Source organism: Pinus tabuliformis, chromosome 7 (genome assembly GCF_031772625.1).
Source record: "Pinus tabuliformis cultivar Carrire ecotype Pingquan chromosome 7, CPIR1, whole genome shotgun sequence".
Lineage (NCBI taxonomy): Eukaryota > Viridiplantae > Streptophyta > Pinopsida > Pinales > Pinaceae > Pinus > Pinus tabuliformis.
Genome location: NC_142293.1, coordinates 2,040,505,229 through 2,040,529,036, shown reverse-complemented (window position 1 = coordinate 2,040,529,036; position 23,808 = coordinate 2,040,505,229).

Sequence of the window (23,808 nt, the reverse complement as noted above, 5' to 3'; positions counted from 1 at the left end):
TATAGTTTATATTGAATTTTAACTATTAATTATTACATTTAAATATAAATAGAAAAAATCAAATCAATAGAGGAGAAAGTTGCTTTGTTTTTCTCGTACAAAATTCCATACTAGTCTTTTTTACGAAATGTTGTTAGAACCAAGAGAAAAAATTGATGTAATATTTTTAAACTTCAAACAAGTGGAAGCAGAAGTTGAAGCATTGAAAGGTAACCACTTTGTAAACCTCAACTATCGGATGTATGATCCTGAGAAAGTCATGGTTGCCCACTACAAAAAAGCAAAGTTCAGTTCATCATATTTACACATTAGACAAGATCATGAAGACGGGGTAAAGAATTGGTATAACACCACTAAGGAAATGAGTCCCAATGAGTAGTAGGCAAGAGATGAGGATATCCTCGAGCATTCCAAGGAAAATGTTAGTCTTCAAGAGGCAGCCTCCATGATGAAGAAGAAACAATGGGAGACACAAAAGGCCACCGGGAAATCCGAGAAGCAAAAAGAGAAAGAGGTCGAAGATATTTTGAGCGACACAGAAGAGGAAGGAATTAATGAAATGTTAAAACAAAGGAATGTTGAACTAGCAAGGAAAAAGAAAGATCTCATGAGGAAAAGAGAGCAAGAGCTCATACAATCTCAAGATTCCAATGACCAATGCTAGATCGAAAAGAAAAGGAGGCTGGAACAGGAGATCAAAGAGAAAGAAGAAAAGATTAAGAAGGAAGAGGATCTTAAGAGGAAACAAGCACTAGCAAAGTAGAAGAGAAAGTAGCGGGAGGAAGAACTGAAGAGGAGCAAAGGAAAGGAAACCAAGGGATTTGAACAAGGAGAGACCAGTAAAACATCTGAGCTGGATACAGAACAAAGTGAGCTAGCCCCATTAGATGTGCCTCCTTCTACTCCCCTCACTGGAGGGCACCTTCCTTTGCAAGGGTTGGGTTTCTCAGAAGGACAAAAGGAGGAGTTCCTAGATCTCATGAAGCTCACCTTCGACGAAGTTAGCCTCAAAATTATGCAGAAAAGGAAAAAGTATTATGCCAAGAATCCGTGGATCCCTTATCGGTCACCACGGCCAAGGAGATCGTTCCCAACATCACTAGGAATCCAGAAATGATCGCCTAGGCTGGGACAGCTTTCGTTACCACCATGGAACATAATGTGGCTTGGATGAGCAAATAAATCATGGACCTTTAGAATAGGCTTTGCATGGTTGAACAAAGGGCAGCTAGTGCAGAGCAAGAAAGAAGGAGAGCAGAAGAAGAGAATGCATCCCACAGTTTAGTTCACTCAAGCACAATGGAATTCTAGACTACAATCAAAGGAGAGGTAGAGAACCTCGGGGAAGTCATGGTGATGGTTTATGAAGAGATGTCAAAGCTACACCACATAGTGGCCCCAATCTTGGCGATACAAGCTCACACAAAAGAAAGAGTTGCAATGTTGAAGGAAGTTGTAATCGCTCTAGACAACATGCATGAGTGGTCTGTTAAGTACCCAGGAGCACCAGCAGTAGTCCCTAAGAAGGATTGGATCACCATGCAAAATTCCAAGGTTCAACTCTGCATCAAGATCCAATCAAAAGAAAAATTAACCAAGGATGTGGATAGGGTGTTGGCTTCCTACAAACACCTTTTCAGTGACCTAGAGTCTATGATCCAAATTCATGGAGTTCCATCTATCGGAGAAGTCAGACATGTAAGGAAGCAGGAGGATATCTCAAGGGAGGTGCAGGATTTTGTTGATACATATAAATAAGAAGCCCATGCAGAAGACATGCCCGTCACCAAAGAAAATATTACATGTTATGTGGTGGAACCAGTAAGAATTTACACCAAACTGGTAACCTTGAATAACCAGGTGAATGCCAAATGGACCACCCTCATTCCAGATGCACTTGAATGCCTACATAGACACAATGAAGAACGGCCAAAGATCACTCCCATCCTAGCTGAGTACAAACTATGGCACACATACTTAACAGAGCAGCTCAACCTAGACATCCCTGAACTTGTTATTGTTAAATTGATAGATTAGATTAGTAGCTTATTTTGTGATGTTTGTAATTTGATAGAATAAGACATTTTGGAATATGAAAGGTCATGAGGAAGTCCAAGAGTCATCGGGTAGATGAAAGGTCATGAGGAAGTTCAAGAGTCAAGGGTAGGCCAAGAGTCACCCTCACTCTATAAATATACTCTCATGACACATTGTAATGGGTTTTGGTTGAGGACCCTTTTGAGACATATTGTTTGAGAGAACTTATGCCCTTTTAATTGATGCAAGGAGCGATGGTAATATTCTACTATTGGATTTCTCAAATATTTTATGACTTCATGCCATAAGTATTTTCGCTTGATGGATTGGATGTTCATGAGAGTTCTTCGATTCATAGTTTGCTCATATGTTGTCTCATACTACAAAAATTGTGTTCCTATGCATGGATGGTATATGATTCGCTAACTCTATGCTCATACTAGTGAACTGTTTCTTTGGTATTGGTATAATCTATTATTAGTTGTTCATTTACTTATGCTTATAGATGTTTGATTTCTGTGAACTACATTACATTTTTTAAGCACCTTATCTTATAAACCATGAGTCTTATTTGAATTCTGCTAACAGTTATTTTACGTCATTTTTATGTTGTTTATGGTCTGGATATTCATGGTATGCATGTTATAGTATATTTATCAATTATTCCCTTGTGTTTATTGAATTTCATGTGTTCAATTGAGCCTACATCTCACTTTTGTCCAGAGCAAGCTTTACACAATCAAACGGCAGTCGGTCCTGCATACCAAACAACATCCCTAAAGAAAATAGTGTAGGGTCTAGTAGATTAGTTGTTTTATTCGTTTATTAAGCAATTAATTTTACCCGACACCGTCAACAGATTTGACACTAGAAGGAAGGCCATGGAAAGTAATAATCCATGTTGTCACACTGAAACTTCTCATCAAGCTAGTAACCAACCCCATCCCCCCATGCCTCTTGAGATACCATACATTCCCCATTATGGTCTGGATTTCACGAGGCCACGGCAAGAAGTGTCCCAACCTCCCCCTCTTGAATATTCCCTAGGAGGAGAGGAACTTCTCATGTTCTAAATCACTAATGAACAGCTTAGGGCCATGTGCCCTATTACTCGACAATTCTCCAGGGATTTGAAATGAATTCCCTCCACTAACTCCCTATCCAACCCCTGCACCTCCATGCATCATCAAGGCATCCTCGTTAACTCCATATCACAGTTAATCGAACTAGCACTCAATGACTATGTGGACATTGTTGAAAGGTTGTCCATTGAGGGTTGGAAAGTCCTCCCGAAGATAAATGGGGTGACCCTAAGAATACCTTTAATGATGAAAACAACCAGTCACAATGGGGAGAGACGCAGGGAAACAATTGACGGCTCCCAGAAGATACCCATCTCAACAACCAATCTCAAAGAGGGAATACGGAGGCGACCCTAGGGTGGGGGACCGGGGAGTCCCTTAGAGATTGTATTAAATTTTACAACAATCAACGACTCCTGAGAAATGCCAGGAATGTGAGAAACACGAGGGATCTAGGACACCTCAAAATGCCTCGAGGGGAAGGAAGGTGACCTCCTCAGACCAGCAAGGGATCAGGCACAGTTAGAAAATCAAAGGGAAATTACAATCACCTCGTGTTTCTTCCCGCACCTAGAGAAAATCATCGCCAACAGACATTGGCCTGGATGGCTCAATCCCCATTAAGAATTAGGGGCCAACTTCATGACATGACCCGCCATTTTGAGAAACAGCTCCCAAAGTTCAACCCCGAGAAGGGAACCTCGACTGATTACCATCTTAGCAATTTCTACCTAGCATTGAAAATGATGAGGGTCACCTATTCCCTCACACTCTCAAAAATAAGGCTGCCACCTGGTATCGATCACTGCCCGTTGCCTCCATCCAAATTGGGATGAGTTCCGGAAAACCTTTCTCGATAACTTTTCAGAAGACAAGACACCTTCTATGCTCCTCACCGAGATTATCATGTTGAACTACCAAAAGAAGGAGAAGGCGAAATATTTCAACCAATGATTCACCACCATTTTGAATAAGTTCCAAAAAGGTGTGGCCCTTGATGATTCCATCACGATTGATTATTACATCGAGCTCTGCCGCAAGACATTGTTGTGTTCATTAAACGTGAAGCAAAACTCACCCTAGTGGATAACTTGTCTACAGCACTAGAGGTCGAAAAGGATTTGCCTTGTATCAGTGCCCCAGAGGACAAGTCGTGGGAGGAGGAAAAACCATCTATTAAGAAAAATCAAGCCTCAGCCAATAAACCCACAGATAAAGACAAAGATTCCTTTGATTTCGAAGGACTGGCCAAATCCTTAAAGAAGATAACTAATGAGGTGTATGAATTAAATAGAAATACCAGTGACGTTTCAGGAGGAGGAAAACCCACTAAACCCTTTTTTCGAAAAGCTAACAATCACCCCCTAAAACATCTCAAGCATCCAATTCAAACTTCAGTGTGGAAGAGCTAGGAAAGAACAATTTTTTCACTTTTCATCAGGCCTCTCGTTCTAAGAAAACCTGCCCCCAATGGCTCCATAACATGACTGTCATAGTAACCCAGCTTTTAGAAGACTAGGCCACAAGAGAGGGTGAAGAAGAAACTAATGACCCTGAAGAGGATGACTCCCCTCCCAATGATGATGCTCCATCTACTGTATTAGCCTTCGAAGTCATTTGTGGGGGAGAAGTGCTAACCACTCAAGAGGCCATCATGGGATACTTCCCTCGAAACCCCCAAAAGCTACAGCCTTAGGAATAAGGGTCCCTTGTTGGATGCTTCGCTAGAAGGTAAGAAAAGGGCCCTGTTAAGAAGGATTCTTCCACTCGTTAACACCAACCACCCATACACCCCTTTCCCTGAAGGGGCGAATGACCTAAGCTCTAAAGAGTCCCCAACCATTGGGAGAGGGGACACATCCACACCCAAAATTTCAACCAAAGGGGTGACAACTAAAACTACCTCATTATCACAACGCTCGTCGGAAGAGGCTTGGATTACAATATTATCGACAACATGAAGAAGGTTCAGGCTAACATTTCATTGTATGATCTATGAAAATTGACCAACCAACGTGAGTTGATTGTCAAAACTTTCTCCACCTCTCCCGCCCCTTCAAAATCCCCCTCATCAGTCAGTGCAAACTCCTCAAACCAATCCCAGGTCATGACTAACCTACAAGCCATAGTAAATTCCGCAAACACAAACACAAACACGAGAGGTTCAACCCCTCCTTTTCTCTTGACCTTTGAATTATTCAACTATAATGTGCACAACTTCCTCGTTGACTCTGGTGTGTCAACCAATGTCATTTCCTGGTCAGTATGAAAAAAACTAAACATCCAGCCCGAAAAAACAGATGCTAAAATCATCCAGCTCGATAGATCCCAAGGCTCGGCCATTGGAGAGTTGAGTAACGTTATTATTTGGTTGTCTTATGATTCTCGGGTTCATCAATGCATTGGCATAACTGTCATAGACATCCTAGAAGCCTATTCTTTACTCCTTAGCTGAGATTGGCATTTCAAGCTTCAAGGCTACTTCACCATAGACTGGTCCCACTTATGGTTTCCCTACAAAGGAAAGAATAACTAGATCAGAGTCAATGGTGAGCCTTGCATGAAGAATGTCGTAACCGATCTTGAGGGCTCTAACAAACCAATCAGCTACACCCAAGACGAGTTGCGGGTGTGTCTCCTCGAGACACTATTTGGTTGCTATCAGTCCCAAACTTCGACTATTCCTCTGGATGCCCAGTCGAAACTCCCAATGAAAACCCCAGGTCATAATAATTAAATATGCGTGTTGAGCCTACACACACCGAACCCACCCATCCTTAATGTTGAAGTTTGGACGTTATATTATGATGGATCCAAGACTCATGACGGAGTTGGAGCAGGTTATGTCCTGGAAGACCCCAAAGGAAATAGATTATTGATTTCTTACGGGTTAGAGTTCCAATGCACTAACAACACTACAGAATATGAGGCATTAATCCTTAGCCTCAAGAAATCCATAGATCTAAAGGTAGATTGTCTGAAGGTAATCACGGATTTTGAAATCATTACAAGGTAGGTACGTAACACAATTCACTGCTTGTCTCCTCACCTCAAGAATTACTAGCAAGCAGTATGGCATTTGATAAATGCATTTAAATCTTTCAATATTATTTTTGTTCCTATATTTAATAATGTCATCCCTGACACCTTGGCTAATGTAGCAACTATATTCACGCCCCTTGGGGATGGATTTTCTATTGAAATTGTAAATAAACTGGCTCTGCCTGATAATATAACTAATTTATGCATTTTCAATGATGACCAACAGATACTGGAGTTCATGACAAGTGCAAAAGTGTTTAAAGACGCAGCCATCAAAGAAGAGGAACATGAAAGGTCCCTGCAGGAAGAAGCAGACTCACGGAAAGGAAACCCTATACCTAAAGGAGTAGTCACGTTAGAGAAATTGTTTGACCTACAAAACCAGTTTTATGGCTTGCCAAATACCAAGAACCAAAGCTCCACCCTCTCGCATGTACAGATCAACCTCAAAACCGAATGTGATCCCAAATGTGTCAACATAGGATTAGGATGCTCCCCTGAAGAATGACAAGCCCTTATCAGCCTATTCAAAAGGTATCGTGACATTTTTGCTTGGACATATGACGACCTGAAAACATATGATACGTGGATTATCCAGCATATCATCCCTACAAAAGAAGGGGCTAAACCATTTCAGCAAAAATTGAGGAAGTTGCATCCCGCATTAGAACCCCTTATCCAGAAGGAACTCAAGAAGTTGTTGGATGCTCGCATTATCTTCAAGGTTAGACACTCTACTTGGGTATCCAATTTGGTTCCAATAAGAAAGAAATGTAGAGAAATCCACTTGTGCGTCGATTTCTGGAACCTCAATTGGGCATCGGATAGAGACAACTACCTGATTCCCTCCATGGAGAAAATTCTCCAAACATCTCTAGATTCAAAATTTTCTCCTTATTAGATGGCTTCTCTAGCTACAATCAAGTCCTAATAGCCGAACCAGACCTGATCAAAATGACCTTCAGAACAAAGTGGGGAACATTTGCATTTCATCTTATGCCTTTCAGACTAATTAATGTCAAGGAAATGTTACAAAGAGCAATGGATATCACATTCTAGGGTGTAAGGGGCCAAAGCATAGTGGTCTACCTTGACGATGTCACTGTTTTCTCAAAGAAAATGGTTGACCTCCTTCACCATTTGAAGCATATTTTTGAATGGTGCTGTAAATATGGAATCTCTCTCAACCCCAAAAAGATAATATTTGCAGTTTCCAAGGGCAACCTTCTCGGACACATCATCACCAAAGACAGAATCATTGTTGACCGTGATCACGTGCAGCTATAGCACAGATTCCCCAGCCAAGCACCAAAAAACGTATGCAATCTTTCCTTGCTAAAATCAATATTCATCGCAAATTTATTTCAAATTTTGCACAAATTGTCAAACCTTTTGTCGAGCCGTAAAAAGGGTCTTTTTCACCTCTATTTACCCCACATTAACTTATCAATCCAGGAATGATTTTTTATCTCAAAGAGTGTACTTAGTTTGAGGCGGTCATTTGTCAGAGTAATGCTAGTAGTATAGTGCTCAAAATACAAGAGTAAACGAATGCTTAAAACAAGATCTACTTACAGCAAAACACTTTAAGACTTAAATCATTCATTCAGAAAACTAAGTAAATTATCAGTCAAGGGTACAGTAACAATAACTCATCCCTCTGTAAACTGATGTAACTGAAGATAATCAAGGAACAGATCATCAACCTGGGAACTAGACAACAAATGTCAACGCTCACTACAGTTTTAGATCGTTCAAAGCAATGACAACACAAATAACAGGAAATGGAACAGCAACTATAATTGAAACAACAACTAGGAAATGGAACAGCAACTAGTTCTTATAAATAGTGAAACCTTATTCTAAGGAGATAAAGGCAGCAATCGTATCCTACAAAAATTAGAGAGCAATCCTTACTCTAAGAATAAATCAGACAGCAAATGGAAATAGAACAGCAACTGATTAGCAATGAAATATAGAATGGCACTTAGAACCAATTGTGAATGTACAGCAAACTGAAATAAATAACACACACAGCACACCTAGATATTGAGAGAAATAATAATCTGAATCCGATACCACAAATATTAATCCCAGTTACAAAGGATAACGATCGCAATTCGTAATGGAACAGCAATGTCAATTGAACAACAATCGTGATTAAGTATAAACCATAGATGAATACAGTAATACCGACTAGGAAGGTTATAGCCTAGTTACTCTGTAATTGAACAACAATAGCATTCTGTAAGGAATAGTAATGTTACATCAATGATTAAAAGAATAGCAATGTGTTACAAGGTCTGAATGAACAATACGACATTCCTGTCATAGAGAACGATATTTGAAATATAACAGAGTTGTGATGTAAAATAACAAAACACATCAGATTACCAAACAAAGCTGATAATGAAAAACCACGCACGAATTAGAGATAATGGTACAGGAGCAAGTGTTCCACCAAGGCCGAGCCCTTAGCCTCCATGGATACACCGCTTGAGATTATTCCAGGATCAAAGATGGAACAACAACTAGATTTAAATTAAAGCATCCAATCAAAGTTACAGTGGATCACTTCTCAATGAGAGTCGATGATCAAAGTTTAAATACAAAGAGAAATTACATAAGAATAACAACAGGTCTCCCTGGGCTAGCAATGCTACCCCTTTTTATAACAACCGAGCGGAGATATAAATGATGCAAAAATAGTTAAGATTGTGATCCCTCGGGATCAAAGGATCCTGAGGGATTCGCTAAACTTTTAATTCCAGTTATCTCTTTGTTCTCTTGCACCGATTCGATATCTCCTTTTCCTTTCTTTGGCTGATATGCTTCAATTTCGATCGCCTTCTCTGCATATGGTTTCCTGCCATAGGGACAGCGATTAACTCTGCCCTGTCTTTTTCCTTGGAATGGAAATCTTTTGTTTTTCCCTTTTTCTGCATAAGAAAATGGCACTTATTAGTTTTTTTGTGTTACATACAAATCTCATAGATTTTGCCATAATTTCTTATTATTTACCTAGTTCCTGATGCAAAGGGATTATGAGTTTTTAAGAAAAGATGACAAAATAATCAATAAAACATACCTTCTTCAGTACTCCACACAACCCCCTGCTTACCCTTTTTCATGCCCTCATGAAAACATTGTAATTGACATGTAAGGTAGTGAGAGAGTAAGCTGGAGACGAGATCTCATGTGGTGGTCTACAGCCATGATGCCTAACTAGGTGTTCAAAAAGATGGCCTGTCTGACCCTCAGCCATCTCATACAGGGCTTGGTACCCAGGTGCAGGGTGCCAAATAATCAGACTCCTGAACCTATATCCTAACCAAGATGGCCCTACCCTCAAGATAAGTTCACCATAGAGGCTCAAGAAATCAGCGACTAACTTAAAGTTTTCATAATTAAATGGTTCCTTGAGTTGGATATTCGGATTAGAGGTCTGCTATCGAAATTTATCAGCTACAATGGCAAGGTCCTTGATGGTAAAGAATTGTTCTATCCCTTGCCGATTGATTCCTGTATGAATGGGTCCTAATGCTTCAATCACGCCCGGAGTCCTCATGAGATTCCTATGTTTATTCCACAACTATAATGGATCTCTAGGCTCAGCTCTTACCCATAAGTCTAATCCGTATTCTTGTCTTTGGAAGGAATTATAGGCTTTAAGCCATTTGATTTGATTAACTCCAAATGAAACAAATCCCTGCATTTTGATATCCCCAACGAAAGGGCCGGGGTTCTACTCTATCTCTTGATCTAACACGAGGTTATGCAGATAGAATTCACACAATAGTCTTTGAACCTTTACTCCATAGTTCTTACAACAATTTATAAAAGCATCAATAGTATTAATTTGTATAGGGCTCCTGCTTTGATAGCCTTAATTTTCAATTGCAAATATCATTCCATTAAAAACAAGTCATAATTCTTAGCAGGGGCTCTACATGCTAGGACACCAATGTACAAAGAGCACAAGGTATCCATCTCCTTGATAACTACATCTAACCTATGAGTTACCTTTGCAACTTTTTCTTCTTCCTTTCGCCATCCTTCAAAAGCCTGGCTTTCAAATAAATTGACATTCCTTAGCTGTTGTTGTAATTCTTCATACTTTTCTCGAGAAACTGTTTGTTTTGTGAGTTTTTCTACTGCTTGTTGAGCCTGCATCAAACCCTCTCGTAGGGTTACTGTCCTCGGATCACTGTCCCACGTAGTAGTGGCAAGTGGAAGATTTACTTGAATCTTCTTATTGCGTCGCCTCGTGTTTATGGTCTACATTCCTTCAGAGGACTGTGCCTCTGTCTAAACTTCTTTGTCACAGGCCGATATATCATTTGTTTGCACTTCAACATGGGCAACAGTTGAATGTTGTTCCTTTTGTTTTTGAATGGCAGTCTGCACTTCAACAGGGTTTTGAATAGCAGACTGTTCTTCAACAGGGTTTTGAACAGCAGACTGCTCTTCAATAGGGTTTTGAACAGCAGGCTGGACGTGGGTCCTCTAAACCTTTTTCTTGGGGGGTCTCACTGAAGTGGTTGCATGTCTTACCCCTGAAGTCCTTTTTGCTCTCTTTCTCATTTTCAAAACCCTGATTTGTTGTCGAAGTCATGCTATCACATTCAGCAACCTTTGTTGTTCTTTTCGTAGTCTTTTAATTTCTTCTGTTTTCTTAGAAAGAACAGTTGTCTGTTTACTCGGGCTTGGACTGTCATCTTGGCCAATTCCCTAGTTTTCTTCTTGGGGTGCTCCTTCGTTGTTCTGTTCGGGTTGCTCAGGAGTAAAAACCCTAGCCGGTTCTGTTATTTCCTGGGTGACTTCTTTTTCCACCCCTTCTTCTTCCTGGAATTCTTCCGGTGTAGTCTGGCTGGGAACAGATTGTTCCTCTTCTGTATCACTTTTCTCTCCTATCATACTTTCATCATGAACAGGATGATTCTCTTCTTCTACTTCCTCGTCATGTAATTCTTTGGGTGCATTTTTGTCCTGCGCAGAATGCTCTTTTGGTTCTTCTTCAATCTGGAGGCCTAGCGGGCTGAGAGGTTGGGCATATTTGCCCATATTGGCCAGAATTCGGGCCAATTCGTCCTCTTGCAAGGGATTTTGCAATGGGATCTCTTCGCGTTGCTCTGTTTCTTCCTCCTCCTACCCATGCTACTTGGTCTCTTCCTCCGTTTCTCCTTCCTCATTTCCTTCCAATCCTTTCTCATTCTCTTCTCCTTCCAATTGCGGGGGTTGCTCATCCCCTGAATCGTCTATCTCTACTGGTTGGCTAGTATTCCCTTGGGAATTTTCCAGCCTCCCTCTAATCCGTGCCAGTCTGACTGATTTCCTTCATTTCAATGGTCTATTTGGTGTACTGGTAGCATGCTTACGTTTTGGGGCCGGCATAGTCAGTCCCCTGTCTATCATGGCAATTAGCTCTTCCCAGTTGCTCTGTTGATGAGCAAGACTATGGCTAACTATTAGCCGTATCAGCCCATGGGGACTTACTATTTATTCTACATGTTGCGATTTTTTCATACTTTTGGAAACATCATGAAGTAATGAATTTAAAAATGCAGGTAAGTTCACAGAGAAATTATGTTTTAATACGGCTAAGAGTTTAAGGTGTCGTAGTCTTACCACATCTTTCCTACATTCACAAGTGATGTAGCTCTGGATGATCTTTGCCAATTCTGCCCACGGCTCCCCCAATGCTGCTGGTAGGACTCCCTTTCCTCTGACTGTCAAGTTCTGGCCTTCGTCTTGAAAGATCTTCATTATCTTTCGTAGTCTCTCCTTCTTTAGAGTCCACAAAGGTCCAGTTGTTGGCAGTCCCAAGACCTCTGCAATTATGTCATCAGTGACTGCTATGTGTCTCCCCCTTACTGTGGAGCGATATTCTTGCAAGTTCTGCAAGAACTCTATTGCTACGGTCTTGTTGGATTCCTGTAAATGATTAAGATAAACTAGCCATCTTGTCCTTGCTAGGATTTCCCCTGTAACATCAGAAACTGTCAATACCTGTGTTTCTCTCCAAATTGATCTTCCTCCCAAGATTTAGCTTACTATAAAAACATAGAGATGGCAATGGTACAGAAGGTTGTTCAAACTATTAGAAATACAGAGAAAATAACGAAACAGCAGGGCTCATTCAAATCCTGGGTTACTTACTAATTGCTACAGAGCATAATACAGAAATGGCTTAGGAATAGCAAGCCATGCAGATTGAAAAACAATATACCGTTGAGCCTTGCTATTTCCAGGTAAAAATATTTCCGAATAATTGTCTGACACATATACCAATAAATTATGAGGTCACGTGCCTCCCCCCTGCAATGTGATAGGCCATCCTCAGTCGTCAAATGAGGGAGCGATGTGCCAAATTGCCATAGTATAGATTCATAAAGGAATAGCATATGTCAAAATTCCATGTTTTACAAAAGGAGTAGATTGCCGAAATCGAGGTGTATAGTAGGATCGCTTAACAAATAAGAGAATGCTATGATATGATGCGAGGCTGGGAGGATAGGACAGCAGACGTGCACAAAAAGTTTGATGCGATCATTATCAACTTTTTCCGTCATGATTTGTTGTAATAGATTTTCATGTGTTTAATGGTTCAGGGAAATGATATACATAATCTCATGTGACATATTACAAAGGTATAAGACAAAGAAGGGTGTTGATGATTACTATTGGTGTATAAGGAATGTGACTTCAATACCATTAACAGAGCTCTGCTGCCGACAGGTGTCCATAACCTTAACAGAGTTGTTTGTTTCACCCATGGAACCATGATCCTTTTTGTATGCTTAGGAAGTGTTGTGCAACATCAAAATGGAGGCCATTATGCTAGCTTGGTAACCAGTTAAACCATAATGCCATTCACCAGGAAGGAGTGAAAGGTGGGCAGGCCAGCTCGTGATGAGACCTCCTATTCCAAGGACTCTTTATTTTTTCTGATGTGCCTCTTGGATCATATCCCTGGTGTGGTGGCCATAGTGGGAATGTCAGTTCACTTTCTTCCTTATGATCATGGTAGGCTGGCTCTTGATGAGACCCCCTATCCTGCATTTGACAACCCATAAGTTATATAAACATTTTTTTTATTTTTTTTCTTTTATAAAGTACTTTCCTATGTATACACAAAGGGTGGTTCAACACTCCTTAAGAGTAGGAATGGTGGAAGAAGTCTTAACATCTCAATAGAAAAATATACCCTTTGTTCTTATTCCTTAATAATGATGAAAGAAGATTATGGGAATTTTTAAAAAAAAGAACCACCATGATAAAGATAACCAATCTTATCAGTATTAGTATGATAATGGCACCAAAAGTGATGGATAATTGTGTCCTTTCCTCTTTCCTCTTATCAATTCAAAGAAATTTCTTGTAAAAATAGCGATTTTATATAATTTACTGATTTCAGTATGCTCTAGTTTTGTATCCATTGCATAAGTGTATAGCTGTGCTCCAAAAGACTCGAAATTATTATATATTGAGAAGAACAGAAGGTGTCCTTTAATTGGAACAACAAGGAGAACAAGCATAAATAAAAGGAATACGAGAATGTTGTTGTTTCAAAAAGGAAGAGCAAAAAGTAGTGTTGTTCCTTTGGAAAAGGAATAGCAGAAAATGAAATTGTTGTTCCTTTGGAAAAGGAACAGCAAATCCCAAAAGTAAGGAACAGCAAGAAACGCAAGTGCCATTCCTTTGGAAAAGGAACAGCAAAAACCAAAAGTGTTGTTCCTTTGGAAAAGGAACAGTAAAAATGCAAGTGCCTTTCCTTTGGAAAAGGAACAGCAAAAACCAAAAGTGTTGTTCCTTTGGAAAAGGAACAGTAAGAAACACAAGTGTCATTCCTTTGGAAAAGGAATAGCAAAAATGCAAGTGTTGTTCCTTTGGAAAAGGAACAGCAAAAACCAAAAGTGTTGTTCCTTTGGAAAAGGAATAGCAAGAAATGCAAGTGTCGTTCCTTTGGAAAAGGAACATCAAAAACCAGAAGTGTTGTTCCTTTGGACAAGGAACATCAAAAAATGCAAGTGTCGTTCCTTTGGAAAAGGAACATCAAGGTGAAAAAGGAATGGTTAATAAAAAAAGTGTTTTTCCTTCAAAAGAGGAACAACAAAATGAAAATGTTGTTTCTTTGGAAAAGGAACAGTAGAAAAACAAAAGTGCACACCAAAATTTACATGTCGGAGTCTTCGCGGAGTTGCTGGTAGAAGGATTCCCGACTAAGTGGTTTGCGGTATAGTCAAACTCGGTGGTCGTTTGCCTTGAAGGTATGTCTCAATGGTGATTAGGGTAAGGGTGCCATTATCATGTACCTTTTGGATTTCGTATGGCCCCAGCCAATGAGTTTGAAGCTTCCCGAGAAAATCTTGAAACCTGGAATCGTATAAGAGCACTCAATCTCCTTCGTGGAAGACTTTCTTTTTAATGAGAGCGCCATGCCATGTAGCTCACTTTTGTTGGATTAATGCAGTGTGTTGAAGGGCAGAGAGCATGATCTCATCTAGCTCATTGATCTGCTGTAATCTATTAATCTATGCCTCGTTTAGATCTAGACCAACTTCTTGTGTTTTTCGCAGTGTTTGGATTTCGAATTCTATGGGAAAAATGGGTTCCCTTCCGAATACCAATTGGTATGGTGAATAGCCAATAGTGCTTCTCCATGTTGTTCTGTAAGCCCACAAGGCTTCTGGTAATCTTGCAGCCCAATCGTGTCTATGTGATGCAATGGTTTTTGGTAAGATCGCTTCTATTATTTTATTGCTGCTTTCTACTTGACCATTTTCTTGTGGGTGGTATGGAGTAGTAATTTTATGCTGGATATGATAGTTTTTTAGTGTTGTGGCAATCTTGTTACCAGCAAACTGTGGTCCACCATCTGTAATTATGTCTCTTGGAAGCCCATATCGCACAAATATATGGAATAGGAACTGTATGACAGAATCCTCTATAGCTCTCGGCAATGCCTCTGCTTCAACCCATTTGGTGACATATTCTGTTGCCACCAGAATATATGTTTTCTGGTTCGAGGATGGGTTAATTGGACCAACGAAATCGAGTGCCCATCGCTCGAATGGTTCAATAACCAGCTCTGGATTCAGGATCATTTAGTCAGACTGACCAGGTCGTCCTACTCTTTGGCAACTATCACAAGCTTGAACGAACTTCTTTGCATCTTTGAATATCGTGGGCCAATAATACCCTGTTTTCAGCACCTTATATCTAGTTTTCTGATCGGAAAAGTGTCTGCCACATGGTCCGTATGACAAGCTTTTAAAATGTCAAAAATTTCATCCTCCCAGACGCATCTCCTGATGTGCATATCTGCTCCTGTGTGGAACAGGTAGCCCCCAATCCAAGAAAATCGAGCACTTCGCTGGACAATCTGTTTTTGTTCATTGGGGGTCAGATGTTTCGGTAATTTGCCTACAACTAAGTAATTCGCAACATTATCATACTAGGTTGTTTTAGTAGTGACAGCAAACAGATGTTCATCTGGAAATTGATCTTCAAGTACTGTTGCATCCACAGGTTTGGGCATCCGCAAGAGAAAGTCAGCTACAAGATTTTCTTTTCCAATTCGTTCCTTGATTGTGATATAAAATTCCTACAATAAAATCAGCCATCTGGTTATTCTACCATTTGTGATTGGTTTATTTGCTAAATATTTTATGGTAGAGTGATCTGTATACAAGATAGCAGGATATCCAGTAATGTAATGCCTAAACTTAATGACAGCATGTATTACAGCTAGAAATTCCTTTTCAGTAACGGTATATTTCAATTCACCAAGGGATAAATTCTTGCTAATATAATAAATTTCATATGGTTTTTATCTTCTTCCTGCCCAAGGACTGCTCCAATAGTTGTATCTGAGGCATCTAATGAAATTTGAAATGGCAGGTCCCAACTTGGACCTCTAAGGACTAGGGCTGTTGACACAAGCCTCTTCAGATCTTGGAAAGCACAGTCACATTTTTCTATCCAAAGAAAGTCAACATTACATGTCAATGAATATAGAGGTGCAGCAATATGCGAAAAATGTTCTATAAATCTTCTATAGTAACCAGAAAATCCAAGAAAACTGCGTACCTTTGTTTGAGTGGTGGGAGTGGGAATTAGTAAAATTATTTGAATTTTGGTTGGGTCTACCTGTATGCCAGCTGCTGAGATATAATGGCCTAGAATAAGTCCTTCAGTCATCATCATATAACATTTTTCATGGCTCAAACAGAGCCTAGTGGCAATGCAACGTTGCAGAACTTTTTCCAGTGTGTCCAATGTTGGGTCAAAATCGTCTCCGTATGGTGTAAAATCATCCATGTATACTTCGAGTCCTTCATTTATTAAATCTGAAAAGATGTTGAGGATAGCCCTCTGAAATGTGGCGGGAGCATTGCATAAGCCAGAAGGTAGAAATCTGTAGGCAAATGTTCCCCAAGGACAAGTAAAAGTGGTTTTGTCTTGGTCTTCTGGGGAAATCTGAATCTGATTGTATCCACTAAAGCCATCTAAGAAAGAAAAGAATTTATTTCCTGCCAGAGTGTCTAATACTTGGTCAATGAATGGAAGGGGAAAGTGGTATTTTTGTGTTGCTTTATTTAGTTCTCTATAATCTACACAAATCCTCCACTTCCCATTCTTCTTTGGTACCACAACAAGTGGAGAGACCCATTTACTATTGGAGATAGGGTAGATGAAGTTCACATCTAAAATTTTTTGAAGTTCAGCTTTTACAATGTCTTTTAGATGAGGATTAAGTCTCCTTTGTGGTTGGCGAATAGGTCTCACATCTTTTTCTATGTAAATGTGGTGTGTACATAACTGGGGATCAATTCCTTTCATATCAGGATAGTCCCATGCAAATTCTTCTTTATATTTCCTCAGTAGTTGGATGAGCTTCTCTTCTTGTTTGGAAGTCAGGTTGGCATTAATGTTTAAAGTCTTTCCTAGATCAATTTCTACAATTTTACTATGAGATAGAGGTAGTAGGTATTATTTGAACGTGTGTATCTTTAAGAGGATCTTCTTCTAATTCATTATCAAATGCTACTTCTATCATGTGACATTGTATGCGGGATCTGGGTTCAGTTTGGCTAATAAAAATTTTAATGGCATCGTCTTATGTTTTGTCTTTGAAATCGAGGGCCTCTTCTATGGTTAATGGAGATCTAATATTTTCGGTGAGGTCTGATACAAGATGCTTGTTAGTTTTTATTATCGTGACACTTGGCTGCGCTGGGGGATATAAAGCTAGATTCTTGATTTTTGCCCCCTTATTTATGGTCATACTGCCTTGTCAGCAGCCAATATAAGCATCGGCAGTTGCAAGCCAAGGTCTGCCTAAAATCAATGGATGTCCATCAAATTGGTTTTTGGGGTTTATTATCATAAAATCGGCCGGATACTCCCAGGAATCAACGGATACCATGATATCATGTAGTGTGCCTTCTTGCCAAACCACAGATTGGTCAGCCAGTTCTAATCAAGTGGAGGTCGGTTCTACTGATGTAATGCCTAGTTTTTGGCAAGTGGTGTTTGTTAAGATATTAATTGCAACTCCTAGGGCAACTAAGGAATTTGAGAAGGTTTGTCCATTGATTTTTACGATTACTATTGTATTTCCTGGGTCTTCGTATTTAACAGGTGTTTCTTTCCCTGATAATAAGTCGGATAGAGTGCCAACTACTTGGAATTTTGGGTTGTTTGTTTTTTTCCTCCTTGTTTTCTTTATACATAGCTCTTTGATAGTCTTTGCATATATCGGGATGTCTTGAATGGCTTGGAGGAGTGGGATTTTTATGTACAAATTTTGTAGTTCTCCCAGAATGTCAAAATCAGGGTATTGTATAGGTCGAGGTATAATTAGGTGTTCTGTGAATGGAGGAGAGGATGTGATTGCTGGATTATGAATTTTTTGTCTGGTCACGTTCTCTTCTTGTGGCGGTTGTTCCATAGGTAATTGATTTTAAACTTGAGCTGTTTTATCTCCCTCTATTTTGATGATACGCCCAGATCTTAATTGAAGGTCATTACACTCCCTTAGGTCAGTTCCTGTCTCTGGTGTCTCAATTATTTGAATGGATTGGACCAGTCTATTATTTGGATTGGGATTGGGTTGGGCTGGGAGTTGCGGTCTTAAGTTAGACTGGGGGGTTTGTTGTAATGTTGGCAGTGTAGGTTGAGGGAGCGGGATGGTTCCTACTGGTTGATTCATCGGTCTTTTCTAGTTTGTCTGCCAGGCTTGACTCTGTGAAGTAGGAGGAGTCCATTGTGCTAGATATGCATTGTTTTTCCAATATGGTAGGGTATAGGGAAAATTTGGCCAATTGGGTTGGCTTGTTTGATTTGGCCATGGATGTGATGAAGGAAATGATTGTTGTGACCAATTTAGGAAGGGAGGTTGACTTTGCTACATTGTATTATATTGTTGAGCATGATATTGTGGAGGCTGAAAAGAAGGAACTAGGTCTGAAAACATACCTGATTGTCGTGGCTGCCATTGACGGCGCTGATTAAGTAGATACACCGATTCTGGCTCTTCTTCTGCTTCCTTGTATACTACTTTCAATCTAGGAAGTGAGGGGCAGCTCTCTGTGGAGTGGTATTTTGTACAAATGGTGCAAACTTGGACTACATCTAATGGACACTCCTTATGGCTGTGTTTCTTTCTGCATCTGGGACAGAAGATTGCCAAATTATGTTCTGCTTCTACTTGCTTTTGTTTGGCCTGCATAATATCAAGTTGTGTTGTCAATGTCCCTAATATGTCAATTTTAAAATTTTCTAATAAATTTACTCCTTCTGCCGAAGTTTTTTTATCTCTTGCAAACCGATCATGTTCTGCTGGTTTTAGTCTTTTGCTGCCTCTCGAGCTCGTGATACATAGATTAATAATGTCAGCAAAATTTTCCTGATAAATCTCCTTTTCCCATAATATTTAGTGTTTCAATCCATTGTTCCTTCATTCCCCTAATTAATGTTGTTTTTAATACATTATCAGGTAAGGGTAATGATGCATAAGGAGATCTTTGAAGATTATACTGGAAATGCTCAACATATTCTTCTAATGTTTCATTTGGTCTAGCTACCATCTGAAATATTTCATCTTTTAACTCTCTAGACCTGCAATAGTCCTGATATTTTTTTAGAAAGACTCTTTCATTTGGTCCCAATTATTTATAACGCCACCACCTAATCCCATAAACCATATTAGAGCAGCCCCTTTTAATGTGGAGGGAAATAATTTCAGTTTCTGGGGGTCGGTGGTATAGTCATATCCTCTACACAGCACATCAAATTCGAATAAAAATGCATCTGGATCTTCTGACGTAAGGCCATGGAATGTAGGGATATGCTGGAGAGGAATTGCTTTCATAGGTGCATTAGTTGCAGTATCCACAATGGGGTATTGCAGTGTAGAGGTTTGGGTGTTTGGCTGGTTCTGGGCCATTTGGTCAAATATATGCCAATAACATTCTGGGATGTATAGGAGGGTATTCCTAGATTGTCGAGGGGAAATGGCTCTAATGGGAATGGCCTTAACAGCACTTCCTTTATCTGGGATGATGAGAGTGTCTAATGTCTGGGAGGGCTCAGGTTCTTGAGTTTCTTCAACTTCGTTATAAATGATTTTTATAGCACTTCCCTTATCTGGGTTGCTTAATGGTTGTATTACCCCAAGAGGAGATTTTGGTTCTTCAGTTTCTCTTTTTTCTCCTCTTCCTTCACAAAGATTGCTAAGGTTCCCTTCTTGCAATGATTTTGGGCTATAATTTTCAATTTCTTGAAATTCTTGCTCTTCGATTTGACTATACACCTCAGCAAAGGCTACAGATGGTGATCCTGTGGCCTGAAGGGAACTAGTAGGCTATCTAGAAGTAACTTTTCTAGGTCCTACTAAAGGCTGAGATTTTGCTTTTTTAAGGATTTCGTCTATAAAGGTCGATCGGCCAAGGGTCACCGGCCCCTTAGCTTTATCGGGCTTGGGTAGAGGTTTGGGATTCTTTTCAAGATTTTTCTGCTTAGTCATACACTCAAATCAACTGCTAAGTTCTACCCAACCAAAATAGCAACAAATCTGTAGGAAAGCAGGTAGGGGAGCAGGGCTATTACATACTCCACACGCAGGTTCTTACCTTTCGTTTTTAAAACCCAATTCTTTCCTAACAGGCTCTTACACTACTCTGAAAGAGAAAAAAATGGCTACACTCTTCCCTGGAAATGGTGCCAAAATGTCGAGCCGTAAAAAGGGTCTTTTTCACCTCTATTTACCCCACATTAACTTATCAATCCAGGAACAATTTGCTATCTCAAAGAGTGTACTCAATTTGAGGCAGTCATTTGTCATAGTAATGCTAGTAGTATAGTGCTCAAAATATAAGATTGAACAGATGCTACTCAGTTTGAGGCGGTCATTTGTTAGAGTAATGCTAGTAGTATAGTGCTCAAAATATAAGAGTGAACGGATGCTTAAAACAAGATCTACTTACAGCAAAACACTTTAAGACTTAAATCATTCATTCAGAAAACTAAGTAAATTATCAGTCAAGGGTACAGTAACAATAACTCATCCCTCTGTAAACTGATGTAACTGAAGATAATCAAGGAACAAATCATCAACCTAGGAACTAGACAACAAATGTCAATGCTCACTACACTTTTAGATCGTTCAAAGTAATGACAACACAAATAACAGGAAATGGAACAACAACTATAATTGAAATAGCAACTAGGAAATGGAACAACAACTAGTTCTTATAAACAGCGAAACCTTATTCTAAGGAGATAAAGGCAGCAATTGTATCCTACAGAAATCAGAGAGCAATCCTTACTCTAAGAATAAATTGGACAGAAAATGGAAATAGAACAGCAACTAATTAGCAATGAAATATAGAACGGCACTTAGAGCCAATTGTGAATGTACAACAAACCAAAATAAATAACACACACAGCACACCTAGATATTGAGAGAAATAATAATCTGACTCCGATACCACAAATATTAATCTCAGTTACAAAGGATAATGATTGCAATTCATAATGGAACAGCAATGTCAATTGAACAACAATCGTGATTAAGTATAAACCATAGATGAATACAGTAATACCAACTAGGAATGTTACAGCCCGGTTACTTTGTAATTGAACAACAATAGCATTCTGTAAGGAAAAATAATGTTACATCAATGATTAAAAGAACAGCAATGCGTTACAAGGTTTGAATGAACAATATGAAATTCCTGTCACAGAGAATGATAATGTAAATATAACAGAGTTGTGATGTAAAATAACAAAACACATCAAGTTACCGAACAAAGCTGATAATGAAAACCATGCACGAATTAAAGATAATGGTATAGGAGCAAGTGTTCCACCAGGGCCGGGCCCTTAGCCTCCAGGGATACACCGCTTGAGATTATTCCAGGATCAAAGATGGAATAGCAACCAGATTTATATTAAAGCATCCAAGCAAAGTTACAGTGGATCACTTCTCAACGAGAGTCGATGATCAAAGTTTTAAATACAAAGAGAAATTACATAAGAATAAAAATAGGTCTCCCTGGGCTAGCAGTGCTGCCCCTTTTATAACAGCCGAGCGGAGATATCAATGATGCAAAAATAGTTAAGATTGTGATCCCTCAGGATCAAAGGATCCTGAGGGATTCACCAAACTGTTAATTCTAGTTATCCCTTTGTTCTCTTGCACCAATTCGATATCTCCTTTTCCTTTCCTTGGCTGATACGCTTCAATTTGGATCACCTTATCTGCATATGGTTTCCTGCCACAAGGACAGTAGTTAACTCTACCCTGTCTTTTTCCTTGGAACGGCAATCTTTCATTTTTCCCTTTTTCTGCATAAGAAAATGGCGATTATTAGTTGTTTTGCGTTACATACAAATCTCATAGATTTTGCCATAATTTCTTATTATTTACCTCGTCCCTGATGCAAAGGGATTATGAGTTTTTTAAGAAAACATGACAAAATAATCAATAAAACATACCTTCTTCAGTACACCACACCTTTGTAGAATATAATAAAGAAATATTTGGTGTTTAAATGGAATCAAGAAGAAAAGGAGTCTTTTGATCACATCAAAATAGCGATCGCTAAGGCCCCTTCCATTTTCATCCAATATTTCATTAAGGACTGCATCTTATACACTTTCACCTCAGACTCGTCCTTGGCCCTAGTCCTCACACAAAAGGGTTGCAACCGCGATGAAATTCCTATATCCTTCATGAGCATAGGGCTACAAGGCGTAGAACCCAATTACCCAAACATCGATAAGCAGGAATATGTTGTCTATGAAGCGGTGAAACATTTTAGACCATATATTCTAAAAATCCACATCACAGTAATGGTCCCACACCCGACAGTTATATCACTCTTCATCCAACAGGAGTTGGGTGAGATGAGGGCCAACTGAATGACTTGACTCCAAGAGTATGATTTGGATTTCAAATTTTCACACATAGTGAAAGCACACGGCCTCTGTAAACTAATAGCCGAGGCAGCAGATCAACAAGTTTCGGAGGTAGATCAATGAGGCAAAAGGTTGGGAACATGAGGTTGAAATGTACCAGAATGAGCTACTCAACTCACATGACCCCTCTTTGTGGTACTCTAACCTGAAGCAATACCTAGTGCAGGGGTCTCTACCAGAGACCTTGTCCGCCAAGCAGAGGAGATCTATCAGTCTCAAGGCTACCTCATATCAAATAGTCAGGGAAATCTATTCAGAAAGCACCACCTCAGAGTACTGCTAAGATGTTTGGAATATGATGATGCTAAGCCAGTGCTGAAGGAACTACATGATGGACCCACGGGAGGTCACTATGCGAATGATGCCTCTACCCACAATATCATGTGGGAAAGTTTTTACTGTCTCACACTCTTTAAAGACGCACATGCCTATGCTTGAAAGTTCCCCATCTATCAAAAGCATGGAGGCAGGTAAGCTAGAACATCCTCCCCGCTCCAACCCGTAGCAGTAGAAGAGCCTTTCCAACAATGGGGATTAGATGTCATCAGAGAGATCATGCTGAATTCATCAAAACAGCATAGGTATATACCCATGGTCGCTGAATATTTCACCATGAGGGTGGAAGCAATCCCGTTATGGAAAATCAATGATGATGAGGTAATATATTTTGTCAATCAGTACATCATAGCCAGGTTTGGTGTCCCAACCTTGCTTGTCTTTGATAATGCTACATATTTTTAATCCTTAAAATTGTATGATTTTTCTTTGGAAAAAAATATCGGTTTAAAACATTCAGCCAACTACTACCCATAGGGGAATGGCCTAGCAAAATCTACTAATAAAAACCTCATCTGTATCCTCAAGAAAACCCTGCTCTCCCACCAAATAAATTGGCAAAATGCACTCAGCAACGCCCTATTGGCTGATCGGATTACTCCCAAACCATCCATTGGCACTTCCCCCTACTTCCTGGTTTATGGGAAAGAAGCCATATTGTCGCCTAACCTTTATATCCTGACCCTCAAACTAGCTCAAGAGTGATCTAAAATGAGATCACAAATAAAGATTTAAGGTATTATAGACTTATGTGTAGGAAATGCCTATATTACTTAGTGCAACGGACCGATAAGATTACGAATAATATATACAATCATCAGTT